At 48.7% G+C, this 23,056-nt stretch overlaps 1 long non-coding RNA gene across 1 annotated transcript in view; it reads right to left on the reverse strand.

The window, feature by feature from the left end:
* The window catches only part of LOC113914080, a 40,398-nt gene extending 26,537 nt beyond the window's left edge, over positions 1-13,861 (reverse strand). Inside the window, exon 1 of the long non-coding RNA XR_003517374.2 lies at positions 13,787-13,861. This is a non-coding gene — a long non-coding RNA (uncharacterized LOC113914080). The remainder of the gene's footprint in view (positions 1-13,786) is intronic.
* Positions 13,862-23,056: the final 9,195 nt, after the last annotated feature.

A 23,056-nucleotide genomic window follows, 5' to 3' on the forward strand; every position in this document is an offset into this window, starting at 1 on the left:
TGCAGCAGTCAATCCACAGAGACAGAAATGGAAGGGTAGCTGCCAGGGGCTGGGGGAGGGGGAGCTGGGAGTGAGGGCTTCACGGGGACAGAGTTTCTGTTTGGAAAGATGAAAAAGTTCCAGAGACGGCTGGTGGCGATGGTTGCGCAACAGTGTGAATGTCCTTCATACAACCAGGCTGTGCACTTAAAAAATGATTAAAATGGTCAAGTTTCGATTATGTGTATTTTACCACAATAAAAAAAAAAATGCTACGGGACGCCTGGGTGGCTCAGTCGGTTCAAGCGTCTGCCTTCAGCTCAGGTCATGATCCCGGGGTCCTAGGATCAAATCCCGAATCGGAGTCCCTGCTCCGCAGGAAGCCTGTTTCTCCCTCTCCCTCTACCTCTCCCCCTGCTTGTGCTCTCTCCCTCCCTCTCTCTCTGACAAATAAATAAATAAAATCTTCAAAAAAAAAAATGCTAGGATGCAATCAGCATCTTGGGAAGTTTTAACCAGCTCCCTCCAGAGGGTTCTATGCACCCTCCATGTGAGAACCAGGAGCTGCCGCCCCTCCAGTCCCGGGCCTGCTGAGCCAGGCCTTCCTGATCTGGAAGCCACACAGGGGAGACAGCAGGGGTCTCCCTTCTCCCACTCTCGCACCTTCCAAGAGCTGCCAGCCAGAACCAGCCCAAGGCCACTTGTAAACATGTCAGGAGGTTGCTGACTTCCTAGGGGCTGGGGTTCTAACCCAGATCTCAGACACGATCCCTCAAGGCTTTCCTGAGGGGTGAGAGCTGTATCAGACCCTGAGGAATAATGGGCCTAGGGGGTGGCCGGGGCGCTGCTGGCCAGAGGAATTACAGGACCCAAGGCCCAGAGGCCTCTGGTACGTGTGAAAAGGGCTGCAAGGCCGGCTGGTGAGGGCTGGGGGATGTGTACCGAGAACAAAGGGAAGCCTGGTCAGAGGCCTCCGGGCCCCTCAGAAATCAGCAGCCCTGGTGCGAAGCAGCCTGGAATCTCAGTGGCTGGGCTCCGAGGAACTCCCGTCTACAGGAGACAGTGTTATCTTAAGAGCACAAAGCACTTGGCCTCCTTATCTCCTCACACTGTTCCCTGTGGTTTCTTGGGATGGCCTCTTGCCTCCCACAGCCTCAGCCAGGCAGGCCTGGTCAGCACACACATTCCATTCTTCCAGCTACAGCTGGGGCTGGGGGGCGGGGAAGGCGGGGAAGGGGGGGGGGTCTTGGCCCTGCGACCTCTTCAAACCCAAACTGGACCCCGCCCCATCCCTGCCAGTGCCCCCCCACCAATAGCCCCTGCAGGTAGCCCCCAGCTCTCACCGGGCCATGTTAACCCCTTTCTAGATCCCAGGAGAATGTTGGTGGAAAAGGTTCTCTTCTTTTCCTTTTTCCTTCTCCTTTGTCTTTCCCAAATTGACCACCCCTAGGCGTGTTTAGAAAGGAGGAGAGTGTGCGCCCAACAAAATCACTTTAAAATAAGACCTGCCAGGGGCGCCTGGGTGGCTTAGTCGTTAAGCGTCTGCCTTCGGCTCGGGTGGTGATCCCAGGGTCCTGGGATGGAGTCCCACGTCGGGCTCCCTGCTCCACGGGAAGCCTGCTTCTCCCTCTCCCACTCCCCCTGCTTGTGTTCCCTCTCTCGCTGTGTCTCTCTCCGTGTCAAATAAATAAATAAAAATCTTTAAAAAATAAAATAAGACCCGCCAGGCCTTGGAATGCAAGAGTTTCACTAAGGTCGAGAATTAAGATGAGAAAGGACGCCTACTTCAGCACTTACTGTAATAAGATAGTTGGACAGATTTTCAAGTGGCTTTGTTTTTTTAAAAGAGATCCATTTCCTTGGGTAGTTTGGGGTCTGGTAAAGTGGTAAATGCACTAGGAAATCGCCTCAATAGGTTTGTCAGGCCAACATTTTTGTCTCCGGTACAAGGAGGGTTGGCAGGTTGCCAGACTGCTCACGACCCCTTTTACTGAGATGTCTCCCTAACAGCCTGTCACTGTGCACAGGGGGACATCCTGGACAAGCAGCAGGCCTCTGTCCCTCCACCCCAACGCCTCCCACTCCCTTCTTCTTTTGCGCGTGAAGCCCATAGCATGAAATTAAAGTTCTCCTTCTAGAACCGGCTCTCCAAGTGGGTGATCCAGCCCTTTGTGCAATCTTGTCCTTTTCCCTATTTCGCTGTGAAACTATGCTTGAAAGTATTCTAACGTGGCTTTAGGGAATATTTGTATCTCAACTGTTTTTCACTTCAATAAAAAGTGATGGTAACTTTGTCCAGGGCCAGGGAGCTGGGAACCAGAGGAAACAGTGGTAAGATGCCAGGTGCCCTTCTGGCTCCAGATTTGTAGAAGGGTATCACATCCCGCTCTCCCCATTTCTAGCAGGAGGGCAGGAGGCAGGACTCGGGGAAGCCTCCCCCATGTGTGCGCGGTCCCTGCTTCCTGCCAGGCAGGGCAGCCCTCGGCTCCCTGCCCATGACCGCTGGGGGGGCAGGCAGGACCCAGTGGCCAGCTGTCCTGGACAGTGAGAGCCACAGAACCCTCATCCTTGCTATGCTTACCTCTTCCCCTTTCTAAGTCCCCCCGGCAACTGATATTTTAGGGACAGGAGAAAACAAAGCTCAAGGGTTAAATTGCATTCTGGGTTGTGTTCGAGTTCATTCTAGGTACATCAATTCAGAGTCTAATCAAGCAAACTTGGGATTAACAGAGGAGGGCCTGACCCTTTCCGAAAGGCCCTGAACCCTGAAGGCCTGACCTCTGTCCCCAAACCGGGCCTTCCTTCTTGAGCTCTCTGCTATGCAAGGAATTCTGCATGCAATAAAAAGAATCAATCAATCAATCAATCAATCCCCCCTGGATTTGCCGCTTTCGGATCTGACCAAGTCGGAATGTGTGGGGCAGAGGAATGCTCCTTGCCTGGGCAAGGACAGCCATGCACAGAAAAGCAGACCTCAGTAAATAACGTCCTCGACTTTCCCAAAAAAGCCCAGGGGCTGCCTTCCATGAGAGGCACAGGGCTGATCCTTCACCATGAGGTAACTAGGATGAGAAAGAAAGCGTTAAAGGCCGAACCCTGTCCTCAAAGAATTCATATGGAGAAATCCTCACTTCCAGCACCTCAGAATGGGACTGTATTTAAAGACAGATCCTTCAAGAAGTGATTGAGGTAAAGTAAGATCATCAGAGGGGCCCGAGTCCAGGAGGACGAATCACAAGAGGACATAAGGACACAGGCAGGTACAGAAGGAAGACCATGTGGAGACATCATCCATAAGCCCCAAGACACCAAAATGGCCAAGACCTTGACCTTGGGCTTCCGGCCTCCAGCACTGTGAGAAAATAAGATTCTGTTGCTTAAGCCACCTGGTCTATGGCACCTTGTTACAGCGGCCCTAGCGGGCGAAGGCAGAAGACGCAGCTTCTGAAAGCCTCTTGCCACCCATCGGAGGAGAACAGAAGAGTTAACGGAAAGTGAATCTTCTATGAATGTGGCCAATCATGTGGTTTCGTGCTGGGTCCCTGTAGCCACATTTCCCAGGATTCCCTTCCCTCTAGGGACCTGGGTCAGCATGGGCCACGAGAGAAATGCGTGGGCATTCGGAAGGTTTGGAAGGCACAGGTGAAGCGCGGCCATTTTGTTCTGCTCTGAAGGTGGCGCAGGGCAGACGCACCCCACGCACACCGTCGCTGCCCTGCTGGCCCACCTTGCTGGCGTGGGGCAGCCGCTGGGCCTGCAGCAAATCCAGCTCCTGGGCCAGGTGAATGCCGCTCTGGGATGAGGGCCCCAGCTTGCCCCTCAGGTCACCTTTCCAGGTTGTCATGGAGAATGCAAGCAGTGAGGGCCAGACATGGTTCCAGGCTGTCCCTCCTCCTCCCCTCCTTCACACCCACTGTCCCTCCCTGAGCCAGCCCCGATGAGACACAGGACAACACCTTACACAGACTGGAGGCTGACCTTCCACCAGCGTGGAAGCTCGGACCCCTGTGATAAAGCCCCTCTTCTCTCTGTAGCTCACGGACGTTCTACTGCTCTGATCAAATCCTGACTGATAAAATAATCAGTAGGGAAAAAAAAATCTGTCTTAGTAGGCTACCCAAACAGGTGCGAGATTAAGACAAATCACCTGACGATGTCCTATATGTTTAATTCTCTGTGATAGCAGTTTGAGTGAGTAAGCATGATGGAGTCAACATTGTGCCTCTCACCAGACGCACAATCTCAAAGCCAGTTCCTTTCCAACCTGCTGTTCCTGTCTGTGAATTCTCTCACACTGCGATCCTTTGCTTCCATTCCTCTTGCATCATCCTAAGCTAGACCCTCAGAGCTTCATTCCTGCCTCCATACTGCCTACCCTCAGACCTGCCACTGCCCCCAAACCTCTGCTTCTAGAAAGCCACCCTGCAACACACTTCAAAGGCAGTGCTCTTCCAGACCAAGACCAAACCCTCAGCCTACATGTTAAGACCTTTTACAATCTGTCCCCACCCTACTGCCCCACCATCCTTCCCACTGTTCTTCAGTACATGCCCTCTGCAGAGTGAGATCAGTCTCACCTTCCCTGTTGGGGCCTGCCATGCCTACTCCATCCCTGGGCCACCCCTCAGGTTGTCCCCAGGCTGTAGGACCTCTCATTGTTCAAGGCTCAAAGCTCGCCTCCTTCACGAAGTTTCATCAAGACCATCAGGTGTAGCATTCTAGAGAAAGGACTCTGGAGCTAGCCAGTCTGGGTTCAGACTCTGGCTTGGCCCTTGCCAGCTCTCTATCCCTCAATCTTTCTGTGCCTCAGAGTCCTCCACTGTAAAACAGGGATATAACGCTCTTGCTTCATAGGGTTTTCATGAGGATTAATGAGTTACATCACATAAAGCATTTGCATCATGCCTGACACCTAGAAAGTGCCTGCTAAAAGTTAGTTCTTATTTTATTTTTAGTTTTATTATTACCTGACCATTCTGATCATCTCCAATACTCTTTTCCCCTGAATTTCTACCCCTGAAATAGTAGAGACCACATCACTCGAGCACATCATTCATAGTTGATCTTGTACCGTTCGCTGCAATTTCATGTGTAACAAAGAGGAACAAGAACATTTTATCTGTAATCAGAACATAAAAAGCAATAGCTTATTCATGAACACAAAATATTCTTCATTCCTAATGTGCAGAATAAGCAGGAGAAATTTCCCTGCTTCTTCCTGATAGCTTTTAACCCCTAAGAGGCCTAGGAGGAAAAAAATGAAGACAACTGTCAGGAACATAAAGACAGGAGAATGCCCCCCGTCCCCCCACGCACGCATGCACATACACACACACACACACACACACACACACACAATGATCCTGAAACTCATCCTCCTGGTGTATCTGAACACCAAAAAGATGACATTTTCAAAGACGTGGTTTTCACGTGAAGAACTGCCAGAAGGGTGGTCTGATCAGAAGAAGGGACCTCAGCCAAGCATCGGCTCCTCCTGAAACTGAACAGCACCCAGGTTAGGGGAGATCCTAGGGGGCCACTAGATGGCGACAGCATCAGGTGGGGTGGGTCCCTGGCACCGTGCAGGCTCCCAGCACTCCCTCCCAGGGCCTTCTGGTTTACTGCCCAGACTGCTGAAGGCTAATGAATTAGCCAGTTCGTAGTTCAAGACAATATGGAAGTCCTGCAACACTCCACTTTTGCAGGACTCCCTTTCTTCAGCTTTAAAATGAAGACATTGGTAGAACCAGAGGAGAGCTAACAAAGCACCCAGTTCTGAAATTCTGCACAGTGTTTTCTTTTTTTTATTTTATTTGTTTGTTTGTTTGTTTGTTTGTTTCAGAGGGGAGCTGGTGAAGGAGGAGCAGAGGGAGAGGGACAAGCAGACTCCCAGCTGAGTGCAGATCCCGACTGGAGGGCTGGTTCTCATGACCCCGAGATCATGACCTGAGCCACAATCAAGAGTCGGACGCTCAACGGACTGAGCCACCCAGGCGCCCCAGCACAGTGCTTTCTGTACAGTCAGAGCAAGCAAAGGCAGTCAAGGAGGATTCTAAGAGTTTAATTTTTGCCCCAAGCAATCTACAGATTCAATGCAATCTCTATCAAAATTCCAATGGCATTTTTCAAACAGAAAAAACAATCCTAACATTTGTATAGAGCCACAAAACAACCAAAGCAATCTTAAGAAAGATGAACAATGATGATTTCACTTCCTGATTTCAAGCTATATTACAAAGCCACTGTGATCAGAACACTAGGATATTGGCATAACGATAAACAAATAGATCAAGGGAACAAAATAGAGAGCCCAGAAACAAACCCATGCATTTAAGGATAATCAACTTACAACAAAGGAGCCAGGAATATACAATGGGGAAAGTATAGTCTCTTCAATAGATGAGAGTTTGATTTTCCCTTTCCCCGTGAACAGAGCAGTATTAGAAAGAAGGGAGAAAAAACAGAGCCTCACCTGTGCCTTGACGCATTTGGTACCTGAGCTCTCTAGGCTGAGAGGTGCCAAAGCTAAGGATGAATATGGCAAGGTGTAGGGCTGGGTTTAAGTCCCAACTCAGACACTTACAGGCAAGCTGTGAGGCCTCAGCTTTCTCAGCTGTTGCATAAAGCTAACAATCATGCTTACTTTATGCACGTATTGATTACAGTGTAAAGCACTTTGCACAGAACCCAAACCAAAGGAGGTGCTCAAATCATTAGGCTATTCAGCAAATGTTGACTGGTATCTACAAAATGATAGGCTCTATTCCAAGGCACTGGGGCACAATCTTAAAATGACTCCACCTTATAGAGTTGACCTTTAGGAGGAAAAGACAGATAATAAGAAATAACCAAAATAAAATAAGATTTTCTCAAAAGCATAGGAAAAGTTTATGAAGAAAAGCCAAGCAGGTTAAATGGGACAGGAATGGGGTGTGATTTTAGGTAAAGTCCTCAGAAAAGGCCATTTGGAGAAAGCAACCTTGAAGGGACACCTTAATCCTCATTGCCAGTGCCCCGGGCGTGGTACCAACAAAGCATTTCTCTTGGTGTTCAAATGGACATTTCTGCTCAACATACCCCCCGAAAATCGAATGTCTGAGCTAGAAGAGAACTTGGAGATTCTCTATTTCATTTTATAGATGAAGAACTGAGACCCAGAAAGGTGGATTGACAAACCCAGGGCCACACAGTTCATTCCAAGATAGAGGTTGATCCTGACCATAAGGCCAATGTTTGTTCTTGCCTCTGTTTTAGCCCATTTGTCTCTGGCTGACTCTGACCCACGTAAATCTGCCACCTGGAGCCTGGAAGCCTTCGCTCTAGTTCACAGTTAATGGCTGTGTAGTCTGAATATTTCTTATTCAGACACGTTTGATATGAAAAAAAAATTATCATAGATTTGCAATGACCCCCATTTCAATAATTAAGAGTGAGAGGCCATTGCTTCCGGTGATCACTGGGTACCAAGAATGCTATGTGCACACAAAGACAAACACCACCCACAAACTGCTTATCCTTGGCTCTAAGACAGTCATCAAAAAAACCAAAAATATGTTTCCATTCTTCTTTTTTTTCCCTTAGATTGTCAATAAAATGTGAAAACAAAATTTTGGATTGTGCTGAATCCTTGAACCCCTGAGAAGACACCCGCAGAGCCCAGTGTGAGGAATCTCACATACGGAACATGTCCTTGAAGGGCTGTTTCTCTTAGGAAAAAATCCTTGCCTGAATCAGGGACATTTCTAAGAACCACTTAAGGCTAAAGGGAGCAGCAAGTACAGATCAGCCCGTTTCCCTTCGTTTTGAAGCTGTCCTCGGCCAGAAGGACGGCAGCGGGAGCTGGACACCTCTGCACAGCTGTCGGAGACATAGGAACATCAGTGGGCCAATAAGGTGGGGACCTCAACGCACCACCCATTCATTCAACAGATACAAACTGAGCACCTACTATGTGCTAGGCTTGGAGGATATGACAGGAAACCAAACAAAGCCCCTGACAACATGAAGCTTCTAGTGAAGAAGAAGGAAGTGAAGGAATCAGGGAATTAATGTATGTCAGAGAGCGGTAAGTAAAAGGGTAAAAAGCACAGGCAGTGCCTGAGGTCAGGGGACGGAGGGCTTGTTACTTTAGGTAAGGTCTCAGAGAGGGCCTCTCACTGGAGGGCAAAGAGTTTGTCAAGGAAAGAACATTCCAGGCATAGTTCACAGCCAATGCAGAAGCCCTGAGGTGAAAGAGCAAGGAGACCCTTGTGGCCGGAGCTCAGATCAGGAGGAGAGATGGGGTCAGAACACTGAGGGCCAACAGACCTTTGCCAGCATTTGAGATCTCCCTCGAGTGAGAGAGGGAGCAAGGGAAGGTCGTGAGTGAGGAAGGACATGATTTGACGAATGCTTTGAAAGGATCAAACCTGGGGCGCCTGGGTGGCTCAGATGGTTAAGTGTCTGCCTTCAGCCTAGGTCATGATCCCAGGGTCCTGAGATCAAGTCCCGCATCGGGCTCCCTGCTCAGCAGGAAGCCTGCTTCTCCCTCTGCCTCTGCCTCTGCCTCTCTCTCTCTCTCTCTCTCTGACTCTCATGAATAAATAAATAAAACATTAAAAGAAAAAAAGGATCAAACCTGTTGCTGTGCTAGGAGACCAGAGAGTACCCAGGGCAGAAGCAGGGAGAGCAGTTTGGAAACAGTTGCCATCCTCCAGATGAGAGACATGGCGGCCATGATCAAGGTAGTAAGGACGGAGATGCAGAGAAGAGACTAGATTGCGGATCTGGAAGACGGAGCTGATGGGAATTGGTAATCATCTACATATGGGCTGTAAAAGAATTAGAGGAGTCCAGAATGACGTCAAAGTTTCAGTCCGAAGAACCTGAGGGTGGTGCTAATGTTTATGGAAATAAGGTCTGTGGGAGGTACAGGGTGGGGGTGGGGAAGAAGGGAGGGGAAGAGAGAATTTTCCCACCAAGTGTTCAAGCTCTGTTCTTGATTGGTAAAGTCAGCCTTGCATAAGAGATGAGCCATATGATCCCCCTGTCCCACTACTGGGTATATACGCACAAGAATTAAAAGCAGGTACTCGTGCAGCTGCGTGAACACCACCCATGTTCGGAGCAGCCTCACTCACAATAGCCAAAATGTGGAAACAACCCAAATGTCCATCAGCAGATGAGTGGATTAACAAAATTTGGCATGCATATCGAATGGAGTCTGATTCAGCCTGCTACGGCACACACGAACCTTGCAGACCTCATGCTCGGTGAAATTAAGCCAGACCCAAGAGGACAAATCTTGTATGATTCCGCTGATGTGAGGGACCTCAAGTAGTTAAATCCATAGAGGCAGAAAATGAAATGGGGGTTGCCAGGGACTGGAGGGAGGAGAGAAGGGGAAGTTAGTGTTTAATGGGGACAGAGTTTCTGTTGGGGAAGATGAAGATGTTCTGGAGGTAGAAGGTGAAGATGTTCTGGAGGTAGAGGGTAGGGACGGCTGCACACCAGTGTGGGTGTACTTAATGCCACCCAACTGTATACCTGAAACCGTTAAAATGGAAAGCTCTACATTATGTATATTTTATGATTTTTAAAAAGATAGATGGTGATCTCAAAGATTAGTCCACTGGCAAGGGCAAAGCCTCCATGCAAAGCCCTTACCAGTGGACTAACCTTTGAGATCACCATCTATCTTATAGAGACGTACAAAATCAAACGCAAATGAAAAATGATCCTAAAGTTGTCCCATGGTTAGCTGTGGGCACAGGACTATTCACATCCATTCCACCAAGTGGCTGCAAAATAGGGAGATGGAGAGCGTCGCAGGAGGGGCGGGGGCCAAACAGGAGCCTGTCCCAGGCAGAAACAGTGTGAAGGAGGACAGGACTGGGGCGCCTGGGAGGCTCAGTCGATTAAGCGTCCAACTCATGATTTCGTCTCAGGTCGTGATCTCAGGGTCATGAGATCGAGCCTCACATCGGGCTCCTTGTTGAGCATGGAGCCTGCTTGGACTTCTCTCTCTCTCTCTCCCCCCCCCCCCCCCCCCGCCGCCACCTCTTCCTCTGCCCCTCCCCCGCTCTCCGCACACGCTCTCTCTCTCTCTCTCTCTCTGAAATAAATAAATAAAATCTTAAAAAAGAAAAAAAAAGAAAGAGCACAGGACTGGAATAAGAGGCTCAGAGAAGCAAAGTGAGCAAAGAAGACTGAAACAGCAGGAACAGGCATGATGTGGCGTGCAATGGGGGAGACCTGAGGACATTTTGGTGACCAAGAGCAAGCACCCATGGTGAGTGGCCACACCGGAAACAGCTCACACTGAGCACTTCCTGTGTGTCTAAGCAGCCTACAGGGACTAACTGACCCAATCCTCACAGCCACCAACCATGTAAGGGGTGTCCCCCCGCCCCTGCCCCCGCATCATCCCCGGTTCACAAATGAGGACACTGGAAACCTCCCAAGGTCAGAGAGGCAGAAACAGGATTCGACCTCAGGCAGGGCAGCCCCGGAGCAGGGCTCTCACCCTCTCGGCTACACAGCTCCCAGCGGCAGGCAGTGTGACCCACAGTCCCGTGGTCAACTTCCCCGGATTCCACCCTTCCAAACCCCCTTGAGCATTTAGGACACCGTGTGACCGGGTCGATGTCTTGATTCGAGAGTCCCGCTGGTCCAAACCTCACAGTCTTATCTCAAAGTGCAGCGATGGTTCTCTGATCAAACCTCCCCATCTGGTTATTTACTGGGATGACTCTCTAGGACATCAGCTGACCGCCGTGCTACCATGAGAAATGCGAGTTGTGTGCTGTTCAAACGTGTCTCTAACAATCAAGGGAAATGGCAGAATCCTTCTGAGAAATTGATTTAGAGATAGCTGGAGGCTCGTGGCAGGGGCAGGAAAGGTTCATTTCTGGCGTCCCGGGGAGGTCATGTTGACATGAAACTCAGCCTCAAAGTCCGTGCAAGTGTGGACCATGGAAGTTGGTTTCCGAGGAAGCATCAGGGTCAGGGGAAAGCCTACGACACGGTCTGTCGATGAGTCTCCAACAAGGATGACTGTAATCACTCACCTCTAGTTTGAACCAAGGCACATGAAACCACAGCAAGTTCCTCTCAGCTGCACAGATTTTATCGGAATCCCTATGCTCAGCAGCTTTAATTCTGCTTCCTTCAGGGCTGGCTCTCAGTAAATGCTCATTGACTAAAGAGATATTGTGCATCAGAGCATAACAGGCCGTTTGAGGAAGGGGGTCAAATCCCACACACCTTTCAATCTCAAGACACTTAAATAAAGGCCAATGAAGTACATTGTGCAGCAAGACGTGTTGCGCTGGGAAGGCAAGCACTGCGACAAGCTAGAAGCCGCTCCCAGAAGGGCAAGAGAAGACTATCCAGCCATGTGTGAGCACTAGGAAGCCAGCCAGAAGCTCTTGCCATCATCTGTTTTATGTGCCTGACACAGTGTTCCCGGAACCCTCCCAGTCCCCACTGGACGTGAAGTCTAGTGGAAGCCCAGTCCTATGGGAGCTGACACAGGGATGCCCGGGCACGCCAGGACAGCACAGAAAAGGGACACTGAGCCCAGACTTGGAGGCTCAGGTGGGCCTGGGGGTGCTGATTCAAATGCTCAGAAAAACTGGGAGCAGGGCACCTGGGTGGCTCAGCCGGTTAAGCAGTTAAGTGTCTGCCTTCGGCTCAGGTCATGATGTCAGGGTCCTGGGATCGAGCCTGCGATCTGTCCATCTGTTGATAGATCAAGATCGTGACTGGGCTCCCTGCTCAGCGGGGAGTCTGCTTCCCTCTCCTTCTGCCCCTTCCCCCGTTTTTGGTTTTGCTTTCTCTAAATAAATAAATAAATAAATAAATAAACAAACAAACAAAATCTTGAAAGAAAGAAAGAAGGAAGGAAGAAAAGAAGGAAGGAAGGAAGAAAACCAGGGAGAAGAAGGCACGTGGAAGAGCACTGTGAATACACAGCTCCAGGGACCAACACCAGGACGCTGGGAGGGAAAGGTGCACACAGGAAGCTGTGGGGGCTGAAATGGCAGGCGGGTCATGGCGGCCTCCTGTGCTGAGCCAAGGATGTGAACCGCACCCTGAAAGCCAAGACGAGCCACGGCAGAATGTGAAGCAGGGGAGCAAACTGATTTGATTTTTATTTTAGACTGGCCTCTAAAGCTCCCTCCACCTGCGGAGGGAAAGATCTATGATGGGCAGACCCGTGAGGAGGTGATTGCAGTCAGGAATGAAAATCAAAGATGTCAGGCCTGGAGCTCGGAAAAGCAGGCTGAAATCAGCAGTCCCCTAGAGGTGACCCCGAGAGAGCCTAGTGTCAGAAAAATAAAGACCCCAGGACAGGTCCATGGGAAATTCTGCCATTTGTGAACTTTTGGGAAGAGAAGAGCCCATGAAGGGTCTGGGAAGGGAGGGGAAAGCCACCCTAACCATACAGACATCAAGATAAGTGATGTCACTCAGCAGAGGGCTGAGAGGGCTTCCAGGAGGGCGCACAGCACCAAGCACCCAGAGACTGGGCTGGGCAGAGTAAGGATTAGCAAGAACAGCTTTGGGGGGGCGGGTGGGGAGCCCAGGGGCAATGGGCGGGGCACCAGGGTGAGTGGGAGGCGAGGAAGAAGCACCCTTTCTAGCAGGTTGGCCCCTCAGGGACAACCCCATAGATAACCAGAGGGAGAGGGCTTGAGGGAGGGTTTCTTTAAACAGGGGAGGGGTGCACAGATGTATTAGTTGGGAGGAGATGCCAAGGTAGAGGTAGGGTGCTGGGGAGAGAAGGGGGGAGTGAAGGGGACGCACAGAACCCCTGGAGGGATCCCACGTGGTGCTGGGATGGAGGAGGAGGGTTCCTGGGACAAAGGAGGGGGCGAGGTGAGGGGAGCTGACGAGTTCCGATTCCCCAGTGACAGGGCTGTCACTCTGCTCCAGCTGACAGGCTCCACAAAGATTTTCCACATTTCAGGAAAGGCCATACATTCCCTATTTTCTGTGAAATCTGATTTTTATTTTATTTTTTTTTAAAGATTTTATTTATTTGACAGAGATAGACAGTGAGAGCAGGAACACAGGGGGAGTGGGAGAGGGAGAAGCAGGCTTCCCGCGGAGCAGGGAGCCCGATGTGGGGCTCGATCCCAGGACCCCGGGACCATGACCTGAGCCGAAGGCAGATGCTTAACGACTGAGCCACCCAGGCGCCCTGTGAAATCTGATTTTTAAATGTGTACAGCTACCCCCCAAAAACAGTTTAATTGTTATGCAGGCCCAAATCATGGCTATGGCCTGGACTGAGCCAACAGTCCCCCACTTAGTGCCCTATGATCCAGAACTTTCACTCTCCAGTTACTTCCTCTCTCTTGCCCTTCACACGGGTGTCTCTCCTCAGGGAGGCCTCAGAAAGCATTTCCTTTATAGGATCAAAAATACTTTTCCTTAAACCCTGGTTGATCTTCAACGAGATGTGGATACTAACCCTTTAATCCTAAATCTCTGGCCTCCGCGCCACCTGAACTCTGAATTTAATAGACACTGTCCTAGAAGTCATTTACACCAACCACGTAAATGGTCCACAGTAGCCCTCTGTACAAAAAAAGCCTTGAGAATTCTTCTGTAGCAAATGCGTTCTCTGCAGGCTTTTCAAAAAAAAAAAAAAAAAAAAAAGCTGAAGGGGAAGAAAGACTTGAATTTCTAGGCCCTGGAGAGGGAGGGACTTCTGCACCCGGGAAGGCCTGGTCCCATGCAGACGCTCCTGTCGCCCGATCTCCAGATGGAAAGGGTCACTACCAAGACCGTTCTTTTAGTCACCACCACCTTCTCTCACCTGCATTTGGGGTGGAGACTGAAACTGCCCCGGCTCGGCTGGTGGTTTCCTCGGGTTTATTCTGGTCTTTGCACTCCAGTGCTGATGGTTGTGGTGTGTTCTAACAAGGACAAGGGTTATTACAGGGTCACTCTTCAAGTCGTCCACAAATTTTCACAAATTCTAATAGATTAATCAGGTGTGAATTATTTTAGAGAAAAAAACCTTGCCTTTTCCAGAAAGAGCTTGGTTGAGTAACTGAGCATTCAGTGATTCTCTCTTCTATTTCAATTTGTTCAGTTTTCAATTATAAAATGAGACTCAGAATACATCCAAATAACCACAGAAGAAAGGAATGTTTTTTTTCCTTTCAGAAAGAACTGAATAATAATAGCAAACACATCAGCACTTACCATGTGCCAACCACTATTTTATCTTGTATGTTAACTCCTTATGGTAACTCAGGAGACAGGAGCTGCACTTACTTTGTTTTACACAAGAGAAAACTGAGGCCCAGAGAGTTTGAGTAACTTGCCCAAGATTACAAAGTTAGGATGTGGCAGAGCTAGGATCTGAAACCAAGCCCTCTCTAAACCATTAAACCATCCACTCAGGTCCAACAGCATATATTAGAGGATATGAAAGGGAAAAAAGTCCAAGCCAAAGTTCCTAGAATTACCCCAAATAAGAAGTCGTCCTGAAAAAAGTATGGTTCTTAGCTACGTGTATATATATATATATATATATATATATAGCATCACAGTGTCCTGTTGGTATAACTTGTGGCCAAAACTTGAGAGCGTTAGAAATAAAAGAGTAGGGGCACCTGGGTGGCTCAGTCAGTTAAGTGTCAGACTCTTGGTTTCTGCTCAGGTCATGATCTCAGGGTCATGAGATCGAGCCCCACGTCAGACACTTGAGAGATTCTCTCTCTCTCTCCCTCTCCCTGTGTCCCCCCACCCCAGTTTGTGCTCTGTCTCTCAAATAGATAAATAAAATCTTTTAAAAAGGAGAGAGAGAGAAATAACAGAGTAATATTACTAAAACTAACAAAACAAAGATTCTGTACTAGCTGGACTGGATAAAGGGGTAGGAAGGGAATTCAGTTCCAATTCGCTTTAGAAAATGAAACAATCACACTTTCAAGCAAATGGCTTTCTGATACAAATACAAAATTAATCTGAAGCCATCAGAACAAGTCACAAGCCCTACCTCAACCGTAGTAGGAAGCCATTATTCAATGCAGCCATACCAGAGGCACAAGAGATTAATATTAAGTCACTACATGACTCTAAGCTAGATGTTCTCAGTGACAAAGAACCAGGCCTAGAGAAAACTTGCGGGGGGGGGCGGGGGCGCGGAATCTTTCACAACCGCCGTTTTGGTTTTATCCTGAATACAGAGGTTGAGAGAGATAAGTGGAAGAAATGCATGGCATCAAGGTGGGAGTAGGGGAGGGAAACAGCCATGAAATTAAACAGGGTATGATCCTAAAGGCTCTTAAAGCTTTTCCTTTTAAAATGTACCTCTCGGGGCGCCTGGGTGGCTCAGTCGTTAAGCGTCTGCCTTCGGCTCAGGTCACGATCCCAGGGTCCTGCGATCGAGCCCCGCATCGGGCTCCCTGCTCCGCGGGAAGCCTGCTTCTCCCTCTCCCCCTCCCCCTGCTTGTGTTCCCTCTCTCGCTGTCTCTCTCTCTCTCTGTCAAAGAAATAAATAAAAATAAATAAATAAATAAATAAAATCTTTAAAAAAAATGTACCTCTCAATGTGGAAAACATTGTCCTAGGTGATGTGTGAGCTTGGAAAAGATAAAGGCAGGATCCAGCCCGTGACATAGCTTCTGTTGTGCCCCAAGATGGGCCTCATGATAACCTCAAAGCCAAGCAAAGGACCAAACCCATAACTTCGGCTGACACGTTCTGAGCTGATCAAAGGAGAAATCCAGAGGCTGGGTTGCGGAAAATGCACTGCTGCTTGAGATTGGACAACTTGGCATCATCGTTCCAGAACACAGCCACTGTGGGGGCAGGAAAGGACACGGAGGAAGGGCAGGCTGCAGGCGTGGAGGTCATTCCCTGCATACTGCAAGACCCCACAGTCCTGTTTCACATCTAAAGGTCGTGGTGAAATATATGGAGAAAACAGATTTGTGACTGTTCCTGATTATTACTCAGTCCATGCAAAATGATTACTAAGTACAGAACACATAGCCATTAAATGGTATTATCACTATACGTGGGGTTATGTTACTAATGTGAATCACTCACAACTTCCTGGCCAAGTAGATTGAGCTGAACATTTTTATTCTAACAATGAGATCATGGTTTTTGGCCAACAGATTGGTAAAAAGTAAAAGAGATCTCTAAAAGCCAACAAGGGTATGGACAAAGCCAGGGTTTTCACACCCAGAAGTGGGAATGTATGCGGATACAGCGTTTTGGGAGGGCGATTTAGAGTAGCTTTAAAATTTTAAATGCATGTGCTCCTTCTGCCAGCAATTCCATCTCTAATAATTCAGGTGAAATATTTGTGTGTGCACTCCAAGTGCTGTGTGCAAGGATGTTTGCAGACACTTGAAATAACCTAAAGTTCCGTCTAGAGGAATCATTAAACATCGAATGCTTCATCTATGCTGTGCCACAGTCCACAACAGTGAAGAAGAATGAACATTGATTGACCTACACAGAACATCTCCAAAACATAATTATTAAAGGGGGGGGGAGCAAATTGCAAAACAAGACAGTGCAATCTTATTTATGGTTTCTTTTAATTTTTTTAAAGATTTTATTTTTAAGTAATCTCTCTCTCTCTTTTTAAGATTTTATTTATTTATTTGACAGAGAGAGACACAGCAAGAGAGGAAACACAAGCAGGAGGAGTGGGAGAGGGAGAAGCAGGCTTCCCGCTGAGCAGAGAGCCCGATGTGGGGCTTGATCCCAGGACCCTGGGATCCATGACCTGAGCTGAAGGCGGACGCTTAACAACTGAGCCACCCAGGCGCACCTTTAAGTAATCTCTACACCCAACATGGGGCTCGAACTTACAACCCAGAGATCAAGAGTCGCAGAGTTGCACGCTCTACCGACTGAGCCAGCCGGGCGCCCCATTTATGGTTTCTTTTAACTCACCAAACTACAGACATCTGTGTTAACATACAGATGTGCCCAAATGCACAGAGCAAAGTCTGTGGGGTGCATGCCGAGAGGATGTCAGTGGTTAGCACTCAAGATGAGCATGCAACTGGGTTTTGAGGATGAGGAGGACTTCTCTTATTGTTTCAATGTTTTCCAAAACTGAATTGTTATGTGGTGTAATTAAAAATTAACCTTTGAGGGGGAAGATGGGCACAATAGAGAAAAAATTAAATCTTTGCCAATGTTAGTCCTAATAATACCCAATTGCGTGTTCATCGGGGTGGAAAGTATTTTACCAGCTGTGGTATTTCACCAGCTGAGGAGGTCTGTTCAGCAAATACTTAGTGAGCCCCTACTGTGGGCCAGGCACTGTTTGCAACTCTGGAGAAATAGTAAAAAGATCTGCCTCGGGGCGCCTGGGTGGCTCAGTCATTGAGCGTTGAACGTTGAGCGTTGAGCGTCTGCCTTCCGCTCAGGTCATGATCCCAGGGTCCTGGGATCGAGCCCCGCATCGGGCTCCCTGCCCAGCAAAAAGCCTGCTTCTCCCTCTCCCACTCGCCCTGCTTGTGTTCCTACTCTCGCTAACTCTCTCTCTGTGTCAAATAAATAAATAAAAATCTTAAAAAAAAAAAAAAAGATCTGCCTCAATGGAGTTTATAGTCCAGTGGAGTTTATGGCATATCTGCTTTGAGGGGAGGGCGGTGTCTCTGGGAGAGAAGCATGGGCTGGTACAACGTGCCCAGGGCAGGGGCAAGGCAGAGATAGGCTCTAGTCCTCTTTCTAGGCCAGGGCGAGAGATGAGGTGAGCCCCATAGCACCTGGCTGGCCCCTCACTAAACACCCTCCATGTTTGCTCCAATCAGTTGCACAAGTTGGGGTGTCTGTAGTCAGCTGTGAGGCCACTCCCCAGCAGAACAAGGAATCGCGGAGAGGAGGTGACTAGAGAGAGGCCTACCATCTAGAAAGTGCAGCTCAACTTATTGCATGGGTCACTTGGCAATATTCACAAATATCAAATCATCATGGGGCGACCCTAAACTACGACAAGGTTCTACGTCAAGTATCTCTCAATAAAACGAGAAAGAGAAAAAGTGGAACTGAGCTTGTGGTTTATCCAAGAGATTTATAATAGAATTCAAGGTGATAGAGGAGAACACAGGCAGCAACCTCTTCGACCTCAGCCGCAGTAACTTCTTCCTAGAAACATCACCAAAGGCAAGAGAAGCAAGGGCAAAAATGAACTATTGGGACTTCATCATGATAAGAAGCTTTTGCACAGCAAAGGAAAGTCAACAAAACCAAAAGACAACGGACAGAATGGGAGAAAGATATTTGCAAATGACATATCAGATAAAGGGCTAGTATCCAAAATCTATAAAGAACTTATCAAACTCAACACCCAAAGAACAAATAATCCAATCAAGAAGCGGGCAGAAGACATGAACAGACATTTTTCCAAAGAAGACATCCAAATGGCCAACAGTCACATGAAAAAGCGCTCAAAATCACTCGGCATCAGGGAAATCCAAATCAAAACCTCAATGAGATACCACCTCACACCAGTCAGAATGGCTAAAATGAACAAGTCAGGAAACAATAGATGTTGGCAGGGATACAGCGAAATGGGAACTCTCCTACATTGTTGGTGGGAATGCAAGCTGGTGCAGCCACTCTGGAAAGCAGTATGGTTTTTTGAGGTTCCTCAAAAAGTTGAAAATAGAGCTACCTCACGACCCAGCAATGGCACTACTGGGTATTTACCCCAAAGATACAAATGCACTGATCCGATGGGTACGTGCAGCCCAATGTTTATAGCAGTAAGGTCCACAATAGCCAAACTATGGAAAAAGCCAAGATGTCCATCGACAGACGAATGGATAAAGAAGATGTGGTACACACACACACACACACACACACACACACACACACACACACACACACACAATGGAATATTATGCAGCCATCAAAAAAACAAAATCTTGCCATTTGCAATGACGTGGATGGAACTGGAGGGTATTATGCTAAGCGAAATAAGCCAATCAGAGAAAGACATTGTATCATATGACCTCACTGATATGAGGACTTCTTACTCTCAGGAAACAAACTGAGGGTTGCTGGAGTGGTGGAGGGTGGGAGGGAGGGGGTGGCTGGGTGATAGACATTGGGGAGGGTATGTGCTATGGTGAGCTCTGTGAACTGTTTAAGACTGATGAATCACAGACCTGTACCTCTGAAACGAATAATACATTACATGTTAAAAAAAAAAAAAGAAGAAGAAGAAGAAGAAGAAGAAAAAGAAGATAGTAGGAAGGGAAAAATGAAGGGGGTGAAATCAGAGAGGGAGATGAACCATGAGAGATGATGGACTCTGAGAAACAAACTGAGGGTTCTGGGGGGGGGTGGGGGGATGGGTTAGCCTGGTGATAGGTATTAAAGAGGGCACGTATTGAATGGAGCACTGGGTGTTATACGCAAACAATGAATCATGGAACACTACCTCAAAAACTAATGTTGTAATGTATGGTGATTAACATAACATAATAAAACAAAATTTTTAAAAAATAGAATTCAAGGTGAGAAGGTTAAGGGAATCCTTCATACCCCAGACCAACCTGCATTTCATTTTTTTTAAGATTTATTTATTTATTTATTTGAGAGAGAGAGAGAATGAGATAGAGAAAGCATGAGGGGGGGAGGGTCCAAGGGAGAAGCAGACTCACTGCTGAGCAGGGAGCCCGATGCGGGACTCGATCCGGGGACTCCAGGATCATGACCTGAGCCGAAGGCAGTCGCTTAACCAACTGAGCCACCCAGGCACCCTCAACCTGCATTTCAGAGGGATGGCCAGGAGAAAGCCCATGGTAAATGCAAAGGAATGACTCAATAATAGTGAAATTGCAGACATCCTTGATGAGCCAGTGGGGAGAGATTTCAGGCTAAGGTGGGTCTTTCCTGAGGGCTTCAAATCACATCTTACAGGCACTGGGCTGCCCTACCTGAACCCCGGCCCCCCGCCAGCTTCCCTGTCAAGCCAGTTCACATGGGCGCTGGAAGCCTGAGGTAATCTGATTGGCCAGGAGATTCATGTTTGCTAGGGAAGACTGGCTTTGTTAAGGATCAAAGTCAGGTTTCAACCTGTTTCTCCCAAACCTACGTGCAGTCCCTCATAGAGCCCGACATAGGGCGTGGTGAGCAGCTTTGCATAGCTCTGATGATTTGTAAAATCCAAGTGGGTTTCAAATTGCTCAGTACTGGATACTGGAAATCAGGGTAAAGAACTACCTCCTCGAGATGCCTGGGTGGCTCAGTCGGTTCAACATCTGCCTTCGGCTCAGGTCATGATCTGGGGTCCTGGGATAGAGCCCCACATTGGGCTCTCTGCTCAGTGGGGAGTCTACTGCTCCCTCTCCCTCTGCCCCTCCCCCACTGCTTGTGCGCGCTCGCTCTCAAATAAATAAATAAATAAAAACTTTTTTAGAATCTTTTTTATTTTATTTTTTTTTTATTTATTTGAGAGAGAATGAGAGACAGAGAGCACGAGAGGGAAGAGGGTCAGAGGGAGAAGCAGACGCCCTGCTGAGCAGGGAGCCTGATGTGGGACTCGATCCCGGGACTCCAGGATCACGACCTGAGCCGAAGGCAGTCGCTTAACCAGCTGAGCCACCCAGGCGCCCTAGAATATTTTTTAAAAAAAGAACCACCCTCTGCTTCATTTCCACTTTGAATTAAGAGAACCAACTGGGGGATTCCTGACCCACCAATTCACTTATCATCTCTCCCTCAACTAGGAAGTCCTTCCTCCCTCGGGGCCCTTGCTGTCTGTAGATAAGGAACCAGCACAGACAGACGGGTCAGCTGCCAGTGGACAAGTCTGTGTTGGGCTGTGAATGCTATTTCTTTCTTGACAAATGGACTTTGCTCAAACACGCTGCCCCAGATTCAAACACACGATTCCTCACCCACTTCCCCAGGAGCTCTGATCTCAATGCCTCAAAATCTACTTTCTAGAAGGACTTTGCCCAAACCTGAGAAAAATAAACACCTTTACCACACCCCAGCCTGGCTGTCCTTGCAGGAGGCTTGGAAACGCTCTGAAAGGCGTGCTGTGAGTGCTCTGTGTTGGGACACCACAAATGCTCTCCTGCACTCACGCGCCTGTATGTCACAGCCAAGTGCTTCCCAGCAAAGTACACAAGGGCTTTGTCTCATTCTGCAGTGGGCTGCACTGGCCACGGGGCCATGACCACGGGGCCTGCTGTGTTTGTCCCGCTCAAAGAGGACAACTGCCCGGTGGGGTTTGGGCAGCATGCCACAACAAAGAGCCGGCCAGCCCCACCTTGCTTCAGGTGGAAAACACAATTCTCCACATCCTGGCTGGGCTTTCCGGTCAAGAATTTCACTAGGAAGGAAGGGAGGGAGGGCCAAGAGGAGGCGGAGCAAAAGAAGGCCCTTTCTTCATATTACTCCCTTCATAAAACAAAGCCTGGCCGGGGCACTCAACATCTCATCAGAAAGACACACGTTTTAAAGTAATAAAAACAAAAATAATCGGGGCGCCTGGGTGGCTCAGTCAGTTAAGCGACTGCCTTCGGCTCAGGTCATGGTCCTGGAGTCCCGGGATCGAGTCCCGCATCGGGCTCCCTGCTCAGCAGGGAGTCTGCTTCTCCCTCCGACCCTCCCCCGTCTCATGTGCTCTCTCTCTCTGTCATTCTCGCTCTCTCAAATAAATAAATAAAAATCTTTAAAAAATAAAAAAATAAAAAAAAACACAAAAATAATCAATTGGGAATAGAAAAATCCGAAGTCACAATTTCCAGACTTGAGCCATGAGTGACATTTCAGAGGCCAGCCACCGGTTATGGAGCAAAGTGATCAGATTTGGGGAGCCCCTCCTCCTCCTCAACCCAGCTTTCTCTCCCTCCCCCCTCCCCAGCTTCAGTTCATGGCCATGCGCTCTCCCCTGAAGTTCTGGTGGGGGCCATCTCCAACCGCCCCTCCTCTCCCTCCAAACCCCCACTCAGCTCTCCTCTGCCCTCCGCAGCCACCAGGTCACCTTCTGGGTCCCCAGGCTTTTCTTTTACCTTCTTTTCCACCCCAACAAGGCAGGCCTGCATGCTGGCGAAGTGTGCCGAATGTTCCCTGCTTTCCACCCTTGTTAAATCAGACTCCTCGACAGCTCAAGGAGAGCCGCTGACCTGCAGAACCTTAGCCATGACATTAGGGAAACAGTTCTTGTGGGTGTTTCTTTTGTTGGTTTTCTGGGTTGGGTTGGGTTGGGTTGGGTTACAGCCAGGGCTGTGATGGGGAACAAGCAGGCTGCATCCTTCCCTCACAGAGCTGATAGTCTGATGGCGGCGGCAGACAGACCAGCAACTAGTCATTCCTGCTTTAGTAGGAATAGTGCTGAGAACGGGAAGGTACGGAAAGCAGCATGAACACCCAGAGGGTTGGTGGAAGGGGGGAGGGGTGGCAGGGAAGATTTATTCTGGGAGGAAATGCCCCCCTAAACCGAAATCCAAAGGATGAAGAAGAGAAGCCTGCTTAAAAGCCAGGGGGCTGGAGACGGCAGGGTATGGTGAAGAGCGCTGGAAAGAGCTGAGTGTGGCTCAGAGGCCAACTTGAGGGTGCAGAGGTTGACTATGGCCAGAGTCAAAACTAAGGACAAGCATTCCCCGGGGTTTGGGCTGGAACACGGAAAGGCTGGAACACACAGAGCTCAGAGCCATCTCCAAGACCTTCTCTTCCCTGCATGAACCTGCACGTGGCTCAGGCTGTCTTAGTAAAACATTCCAGTTCCACTTTTCACTCTCATTTAGTAAGAGCTCATCAAATGCCCATGAATAAAGAACAACAAGAGCCCAATCCATGTCCCAATAGAGTAAGCCGGTGACACGCCCTACTCCGCGTGTTTTTTCCTGTACTTGCTCTTGACCCAGAAAAGCCCTATCGAAGGTTCTCCAGGATGACGTAACGAGAACAGGGCAGGCAGGTTTCGTGAGACACACAGGAACCAACCATTTCCCCTTTAGAAATCGTCAAACACCGAAAGTGAATGTGTGCAGGACGCACTGTGCATGTTCTCACCCAGCTCGCTGGCAAGGTCTGGATCCACCATCCAGTGGCAAGAACCCTACTAATCCAAGGTGTTTATTTCCTT

Source organism: Zalophus californianus, chromosome 11, assembly GCF_009762305.2.
Source record: "Zalophus californianus isolate mZalCal1 chromosome 11, mZalCal1.pri.v2, whole genome shotgun sequence".
Classification (NCBI taxonomy): Eukaryota; Metazoa; Chordata; class Mammalia; order Carnivora; family Otariidae; genus Zalophus; species Zalophus californianus.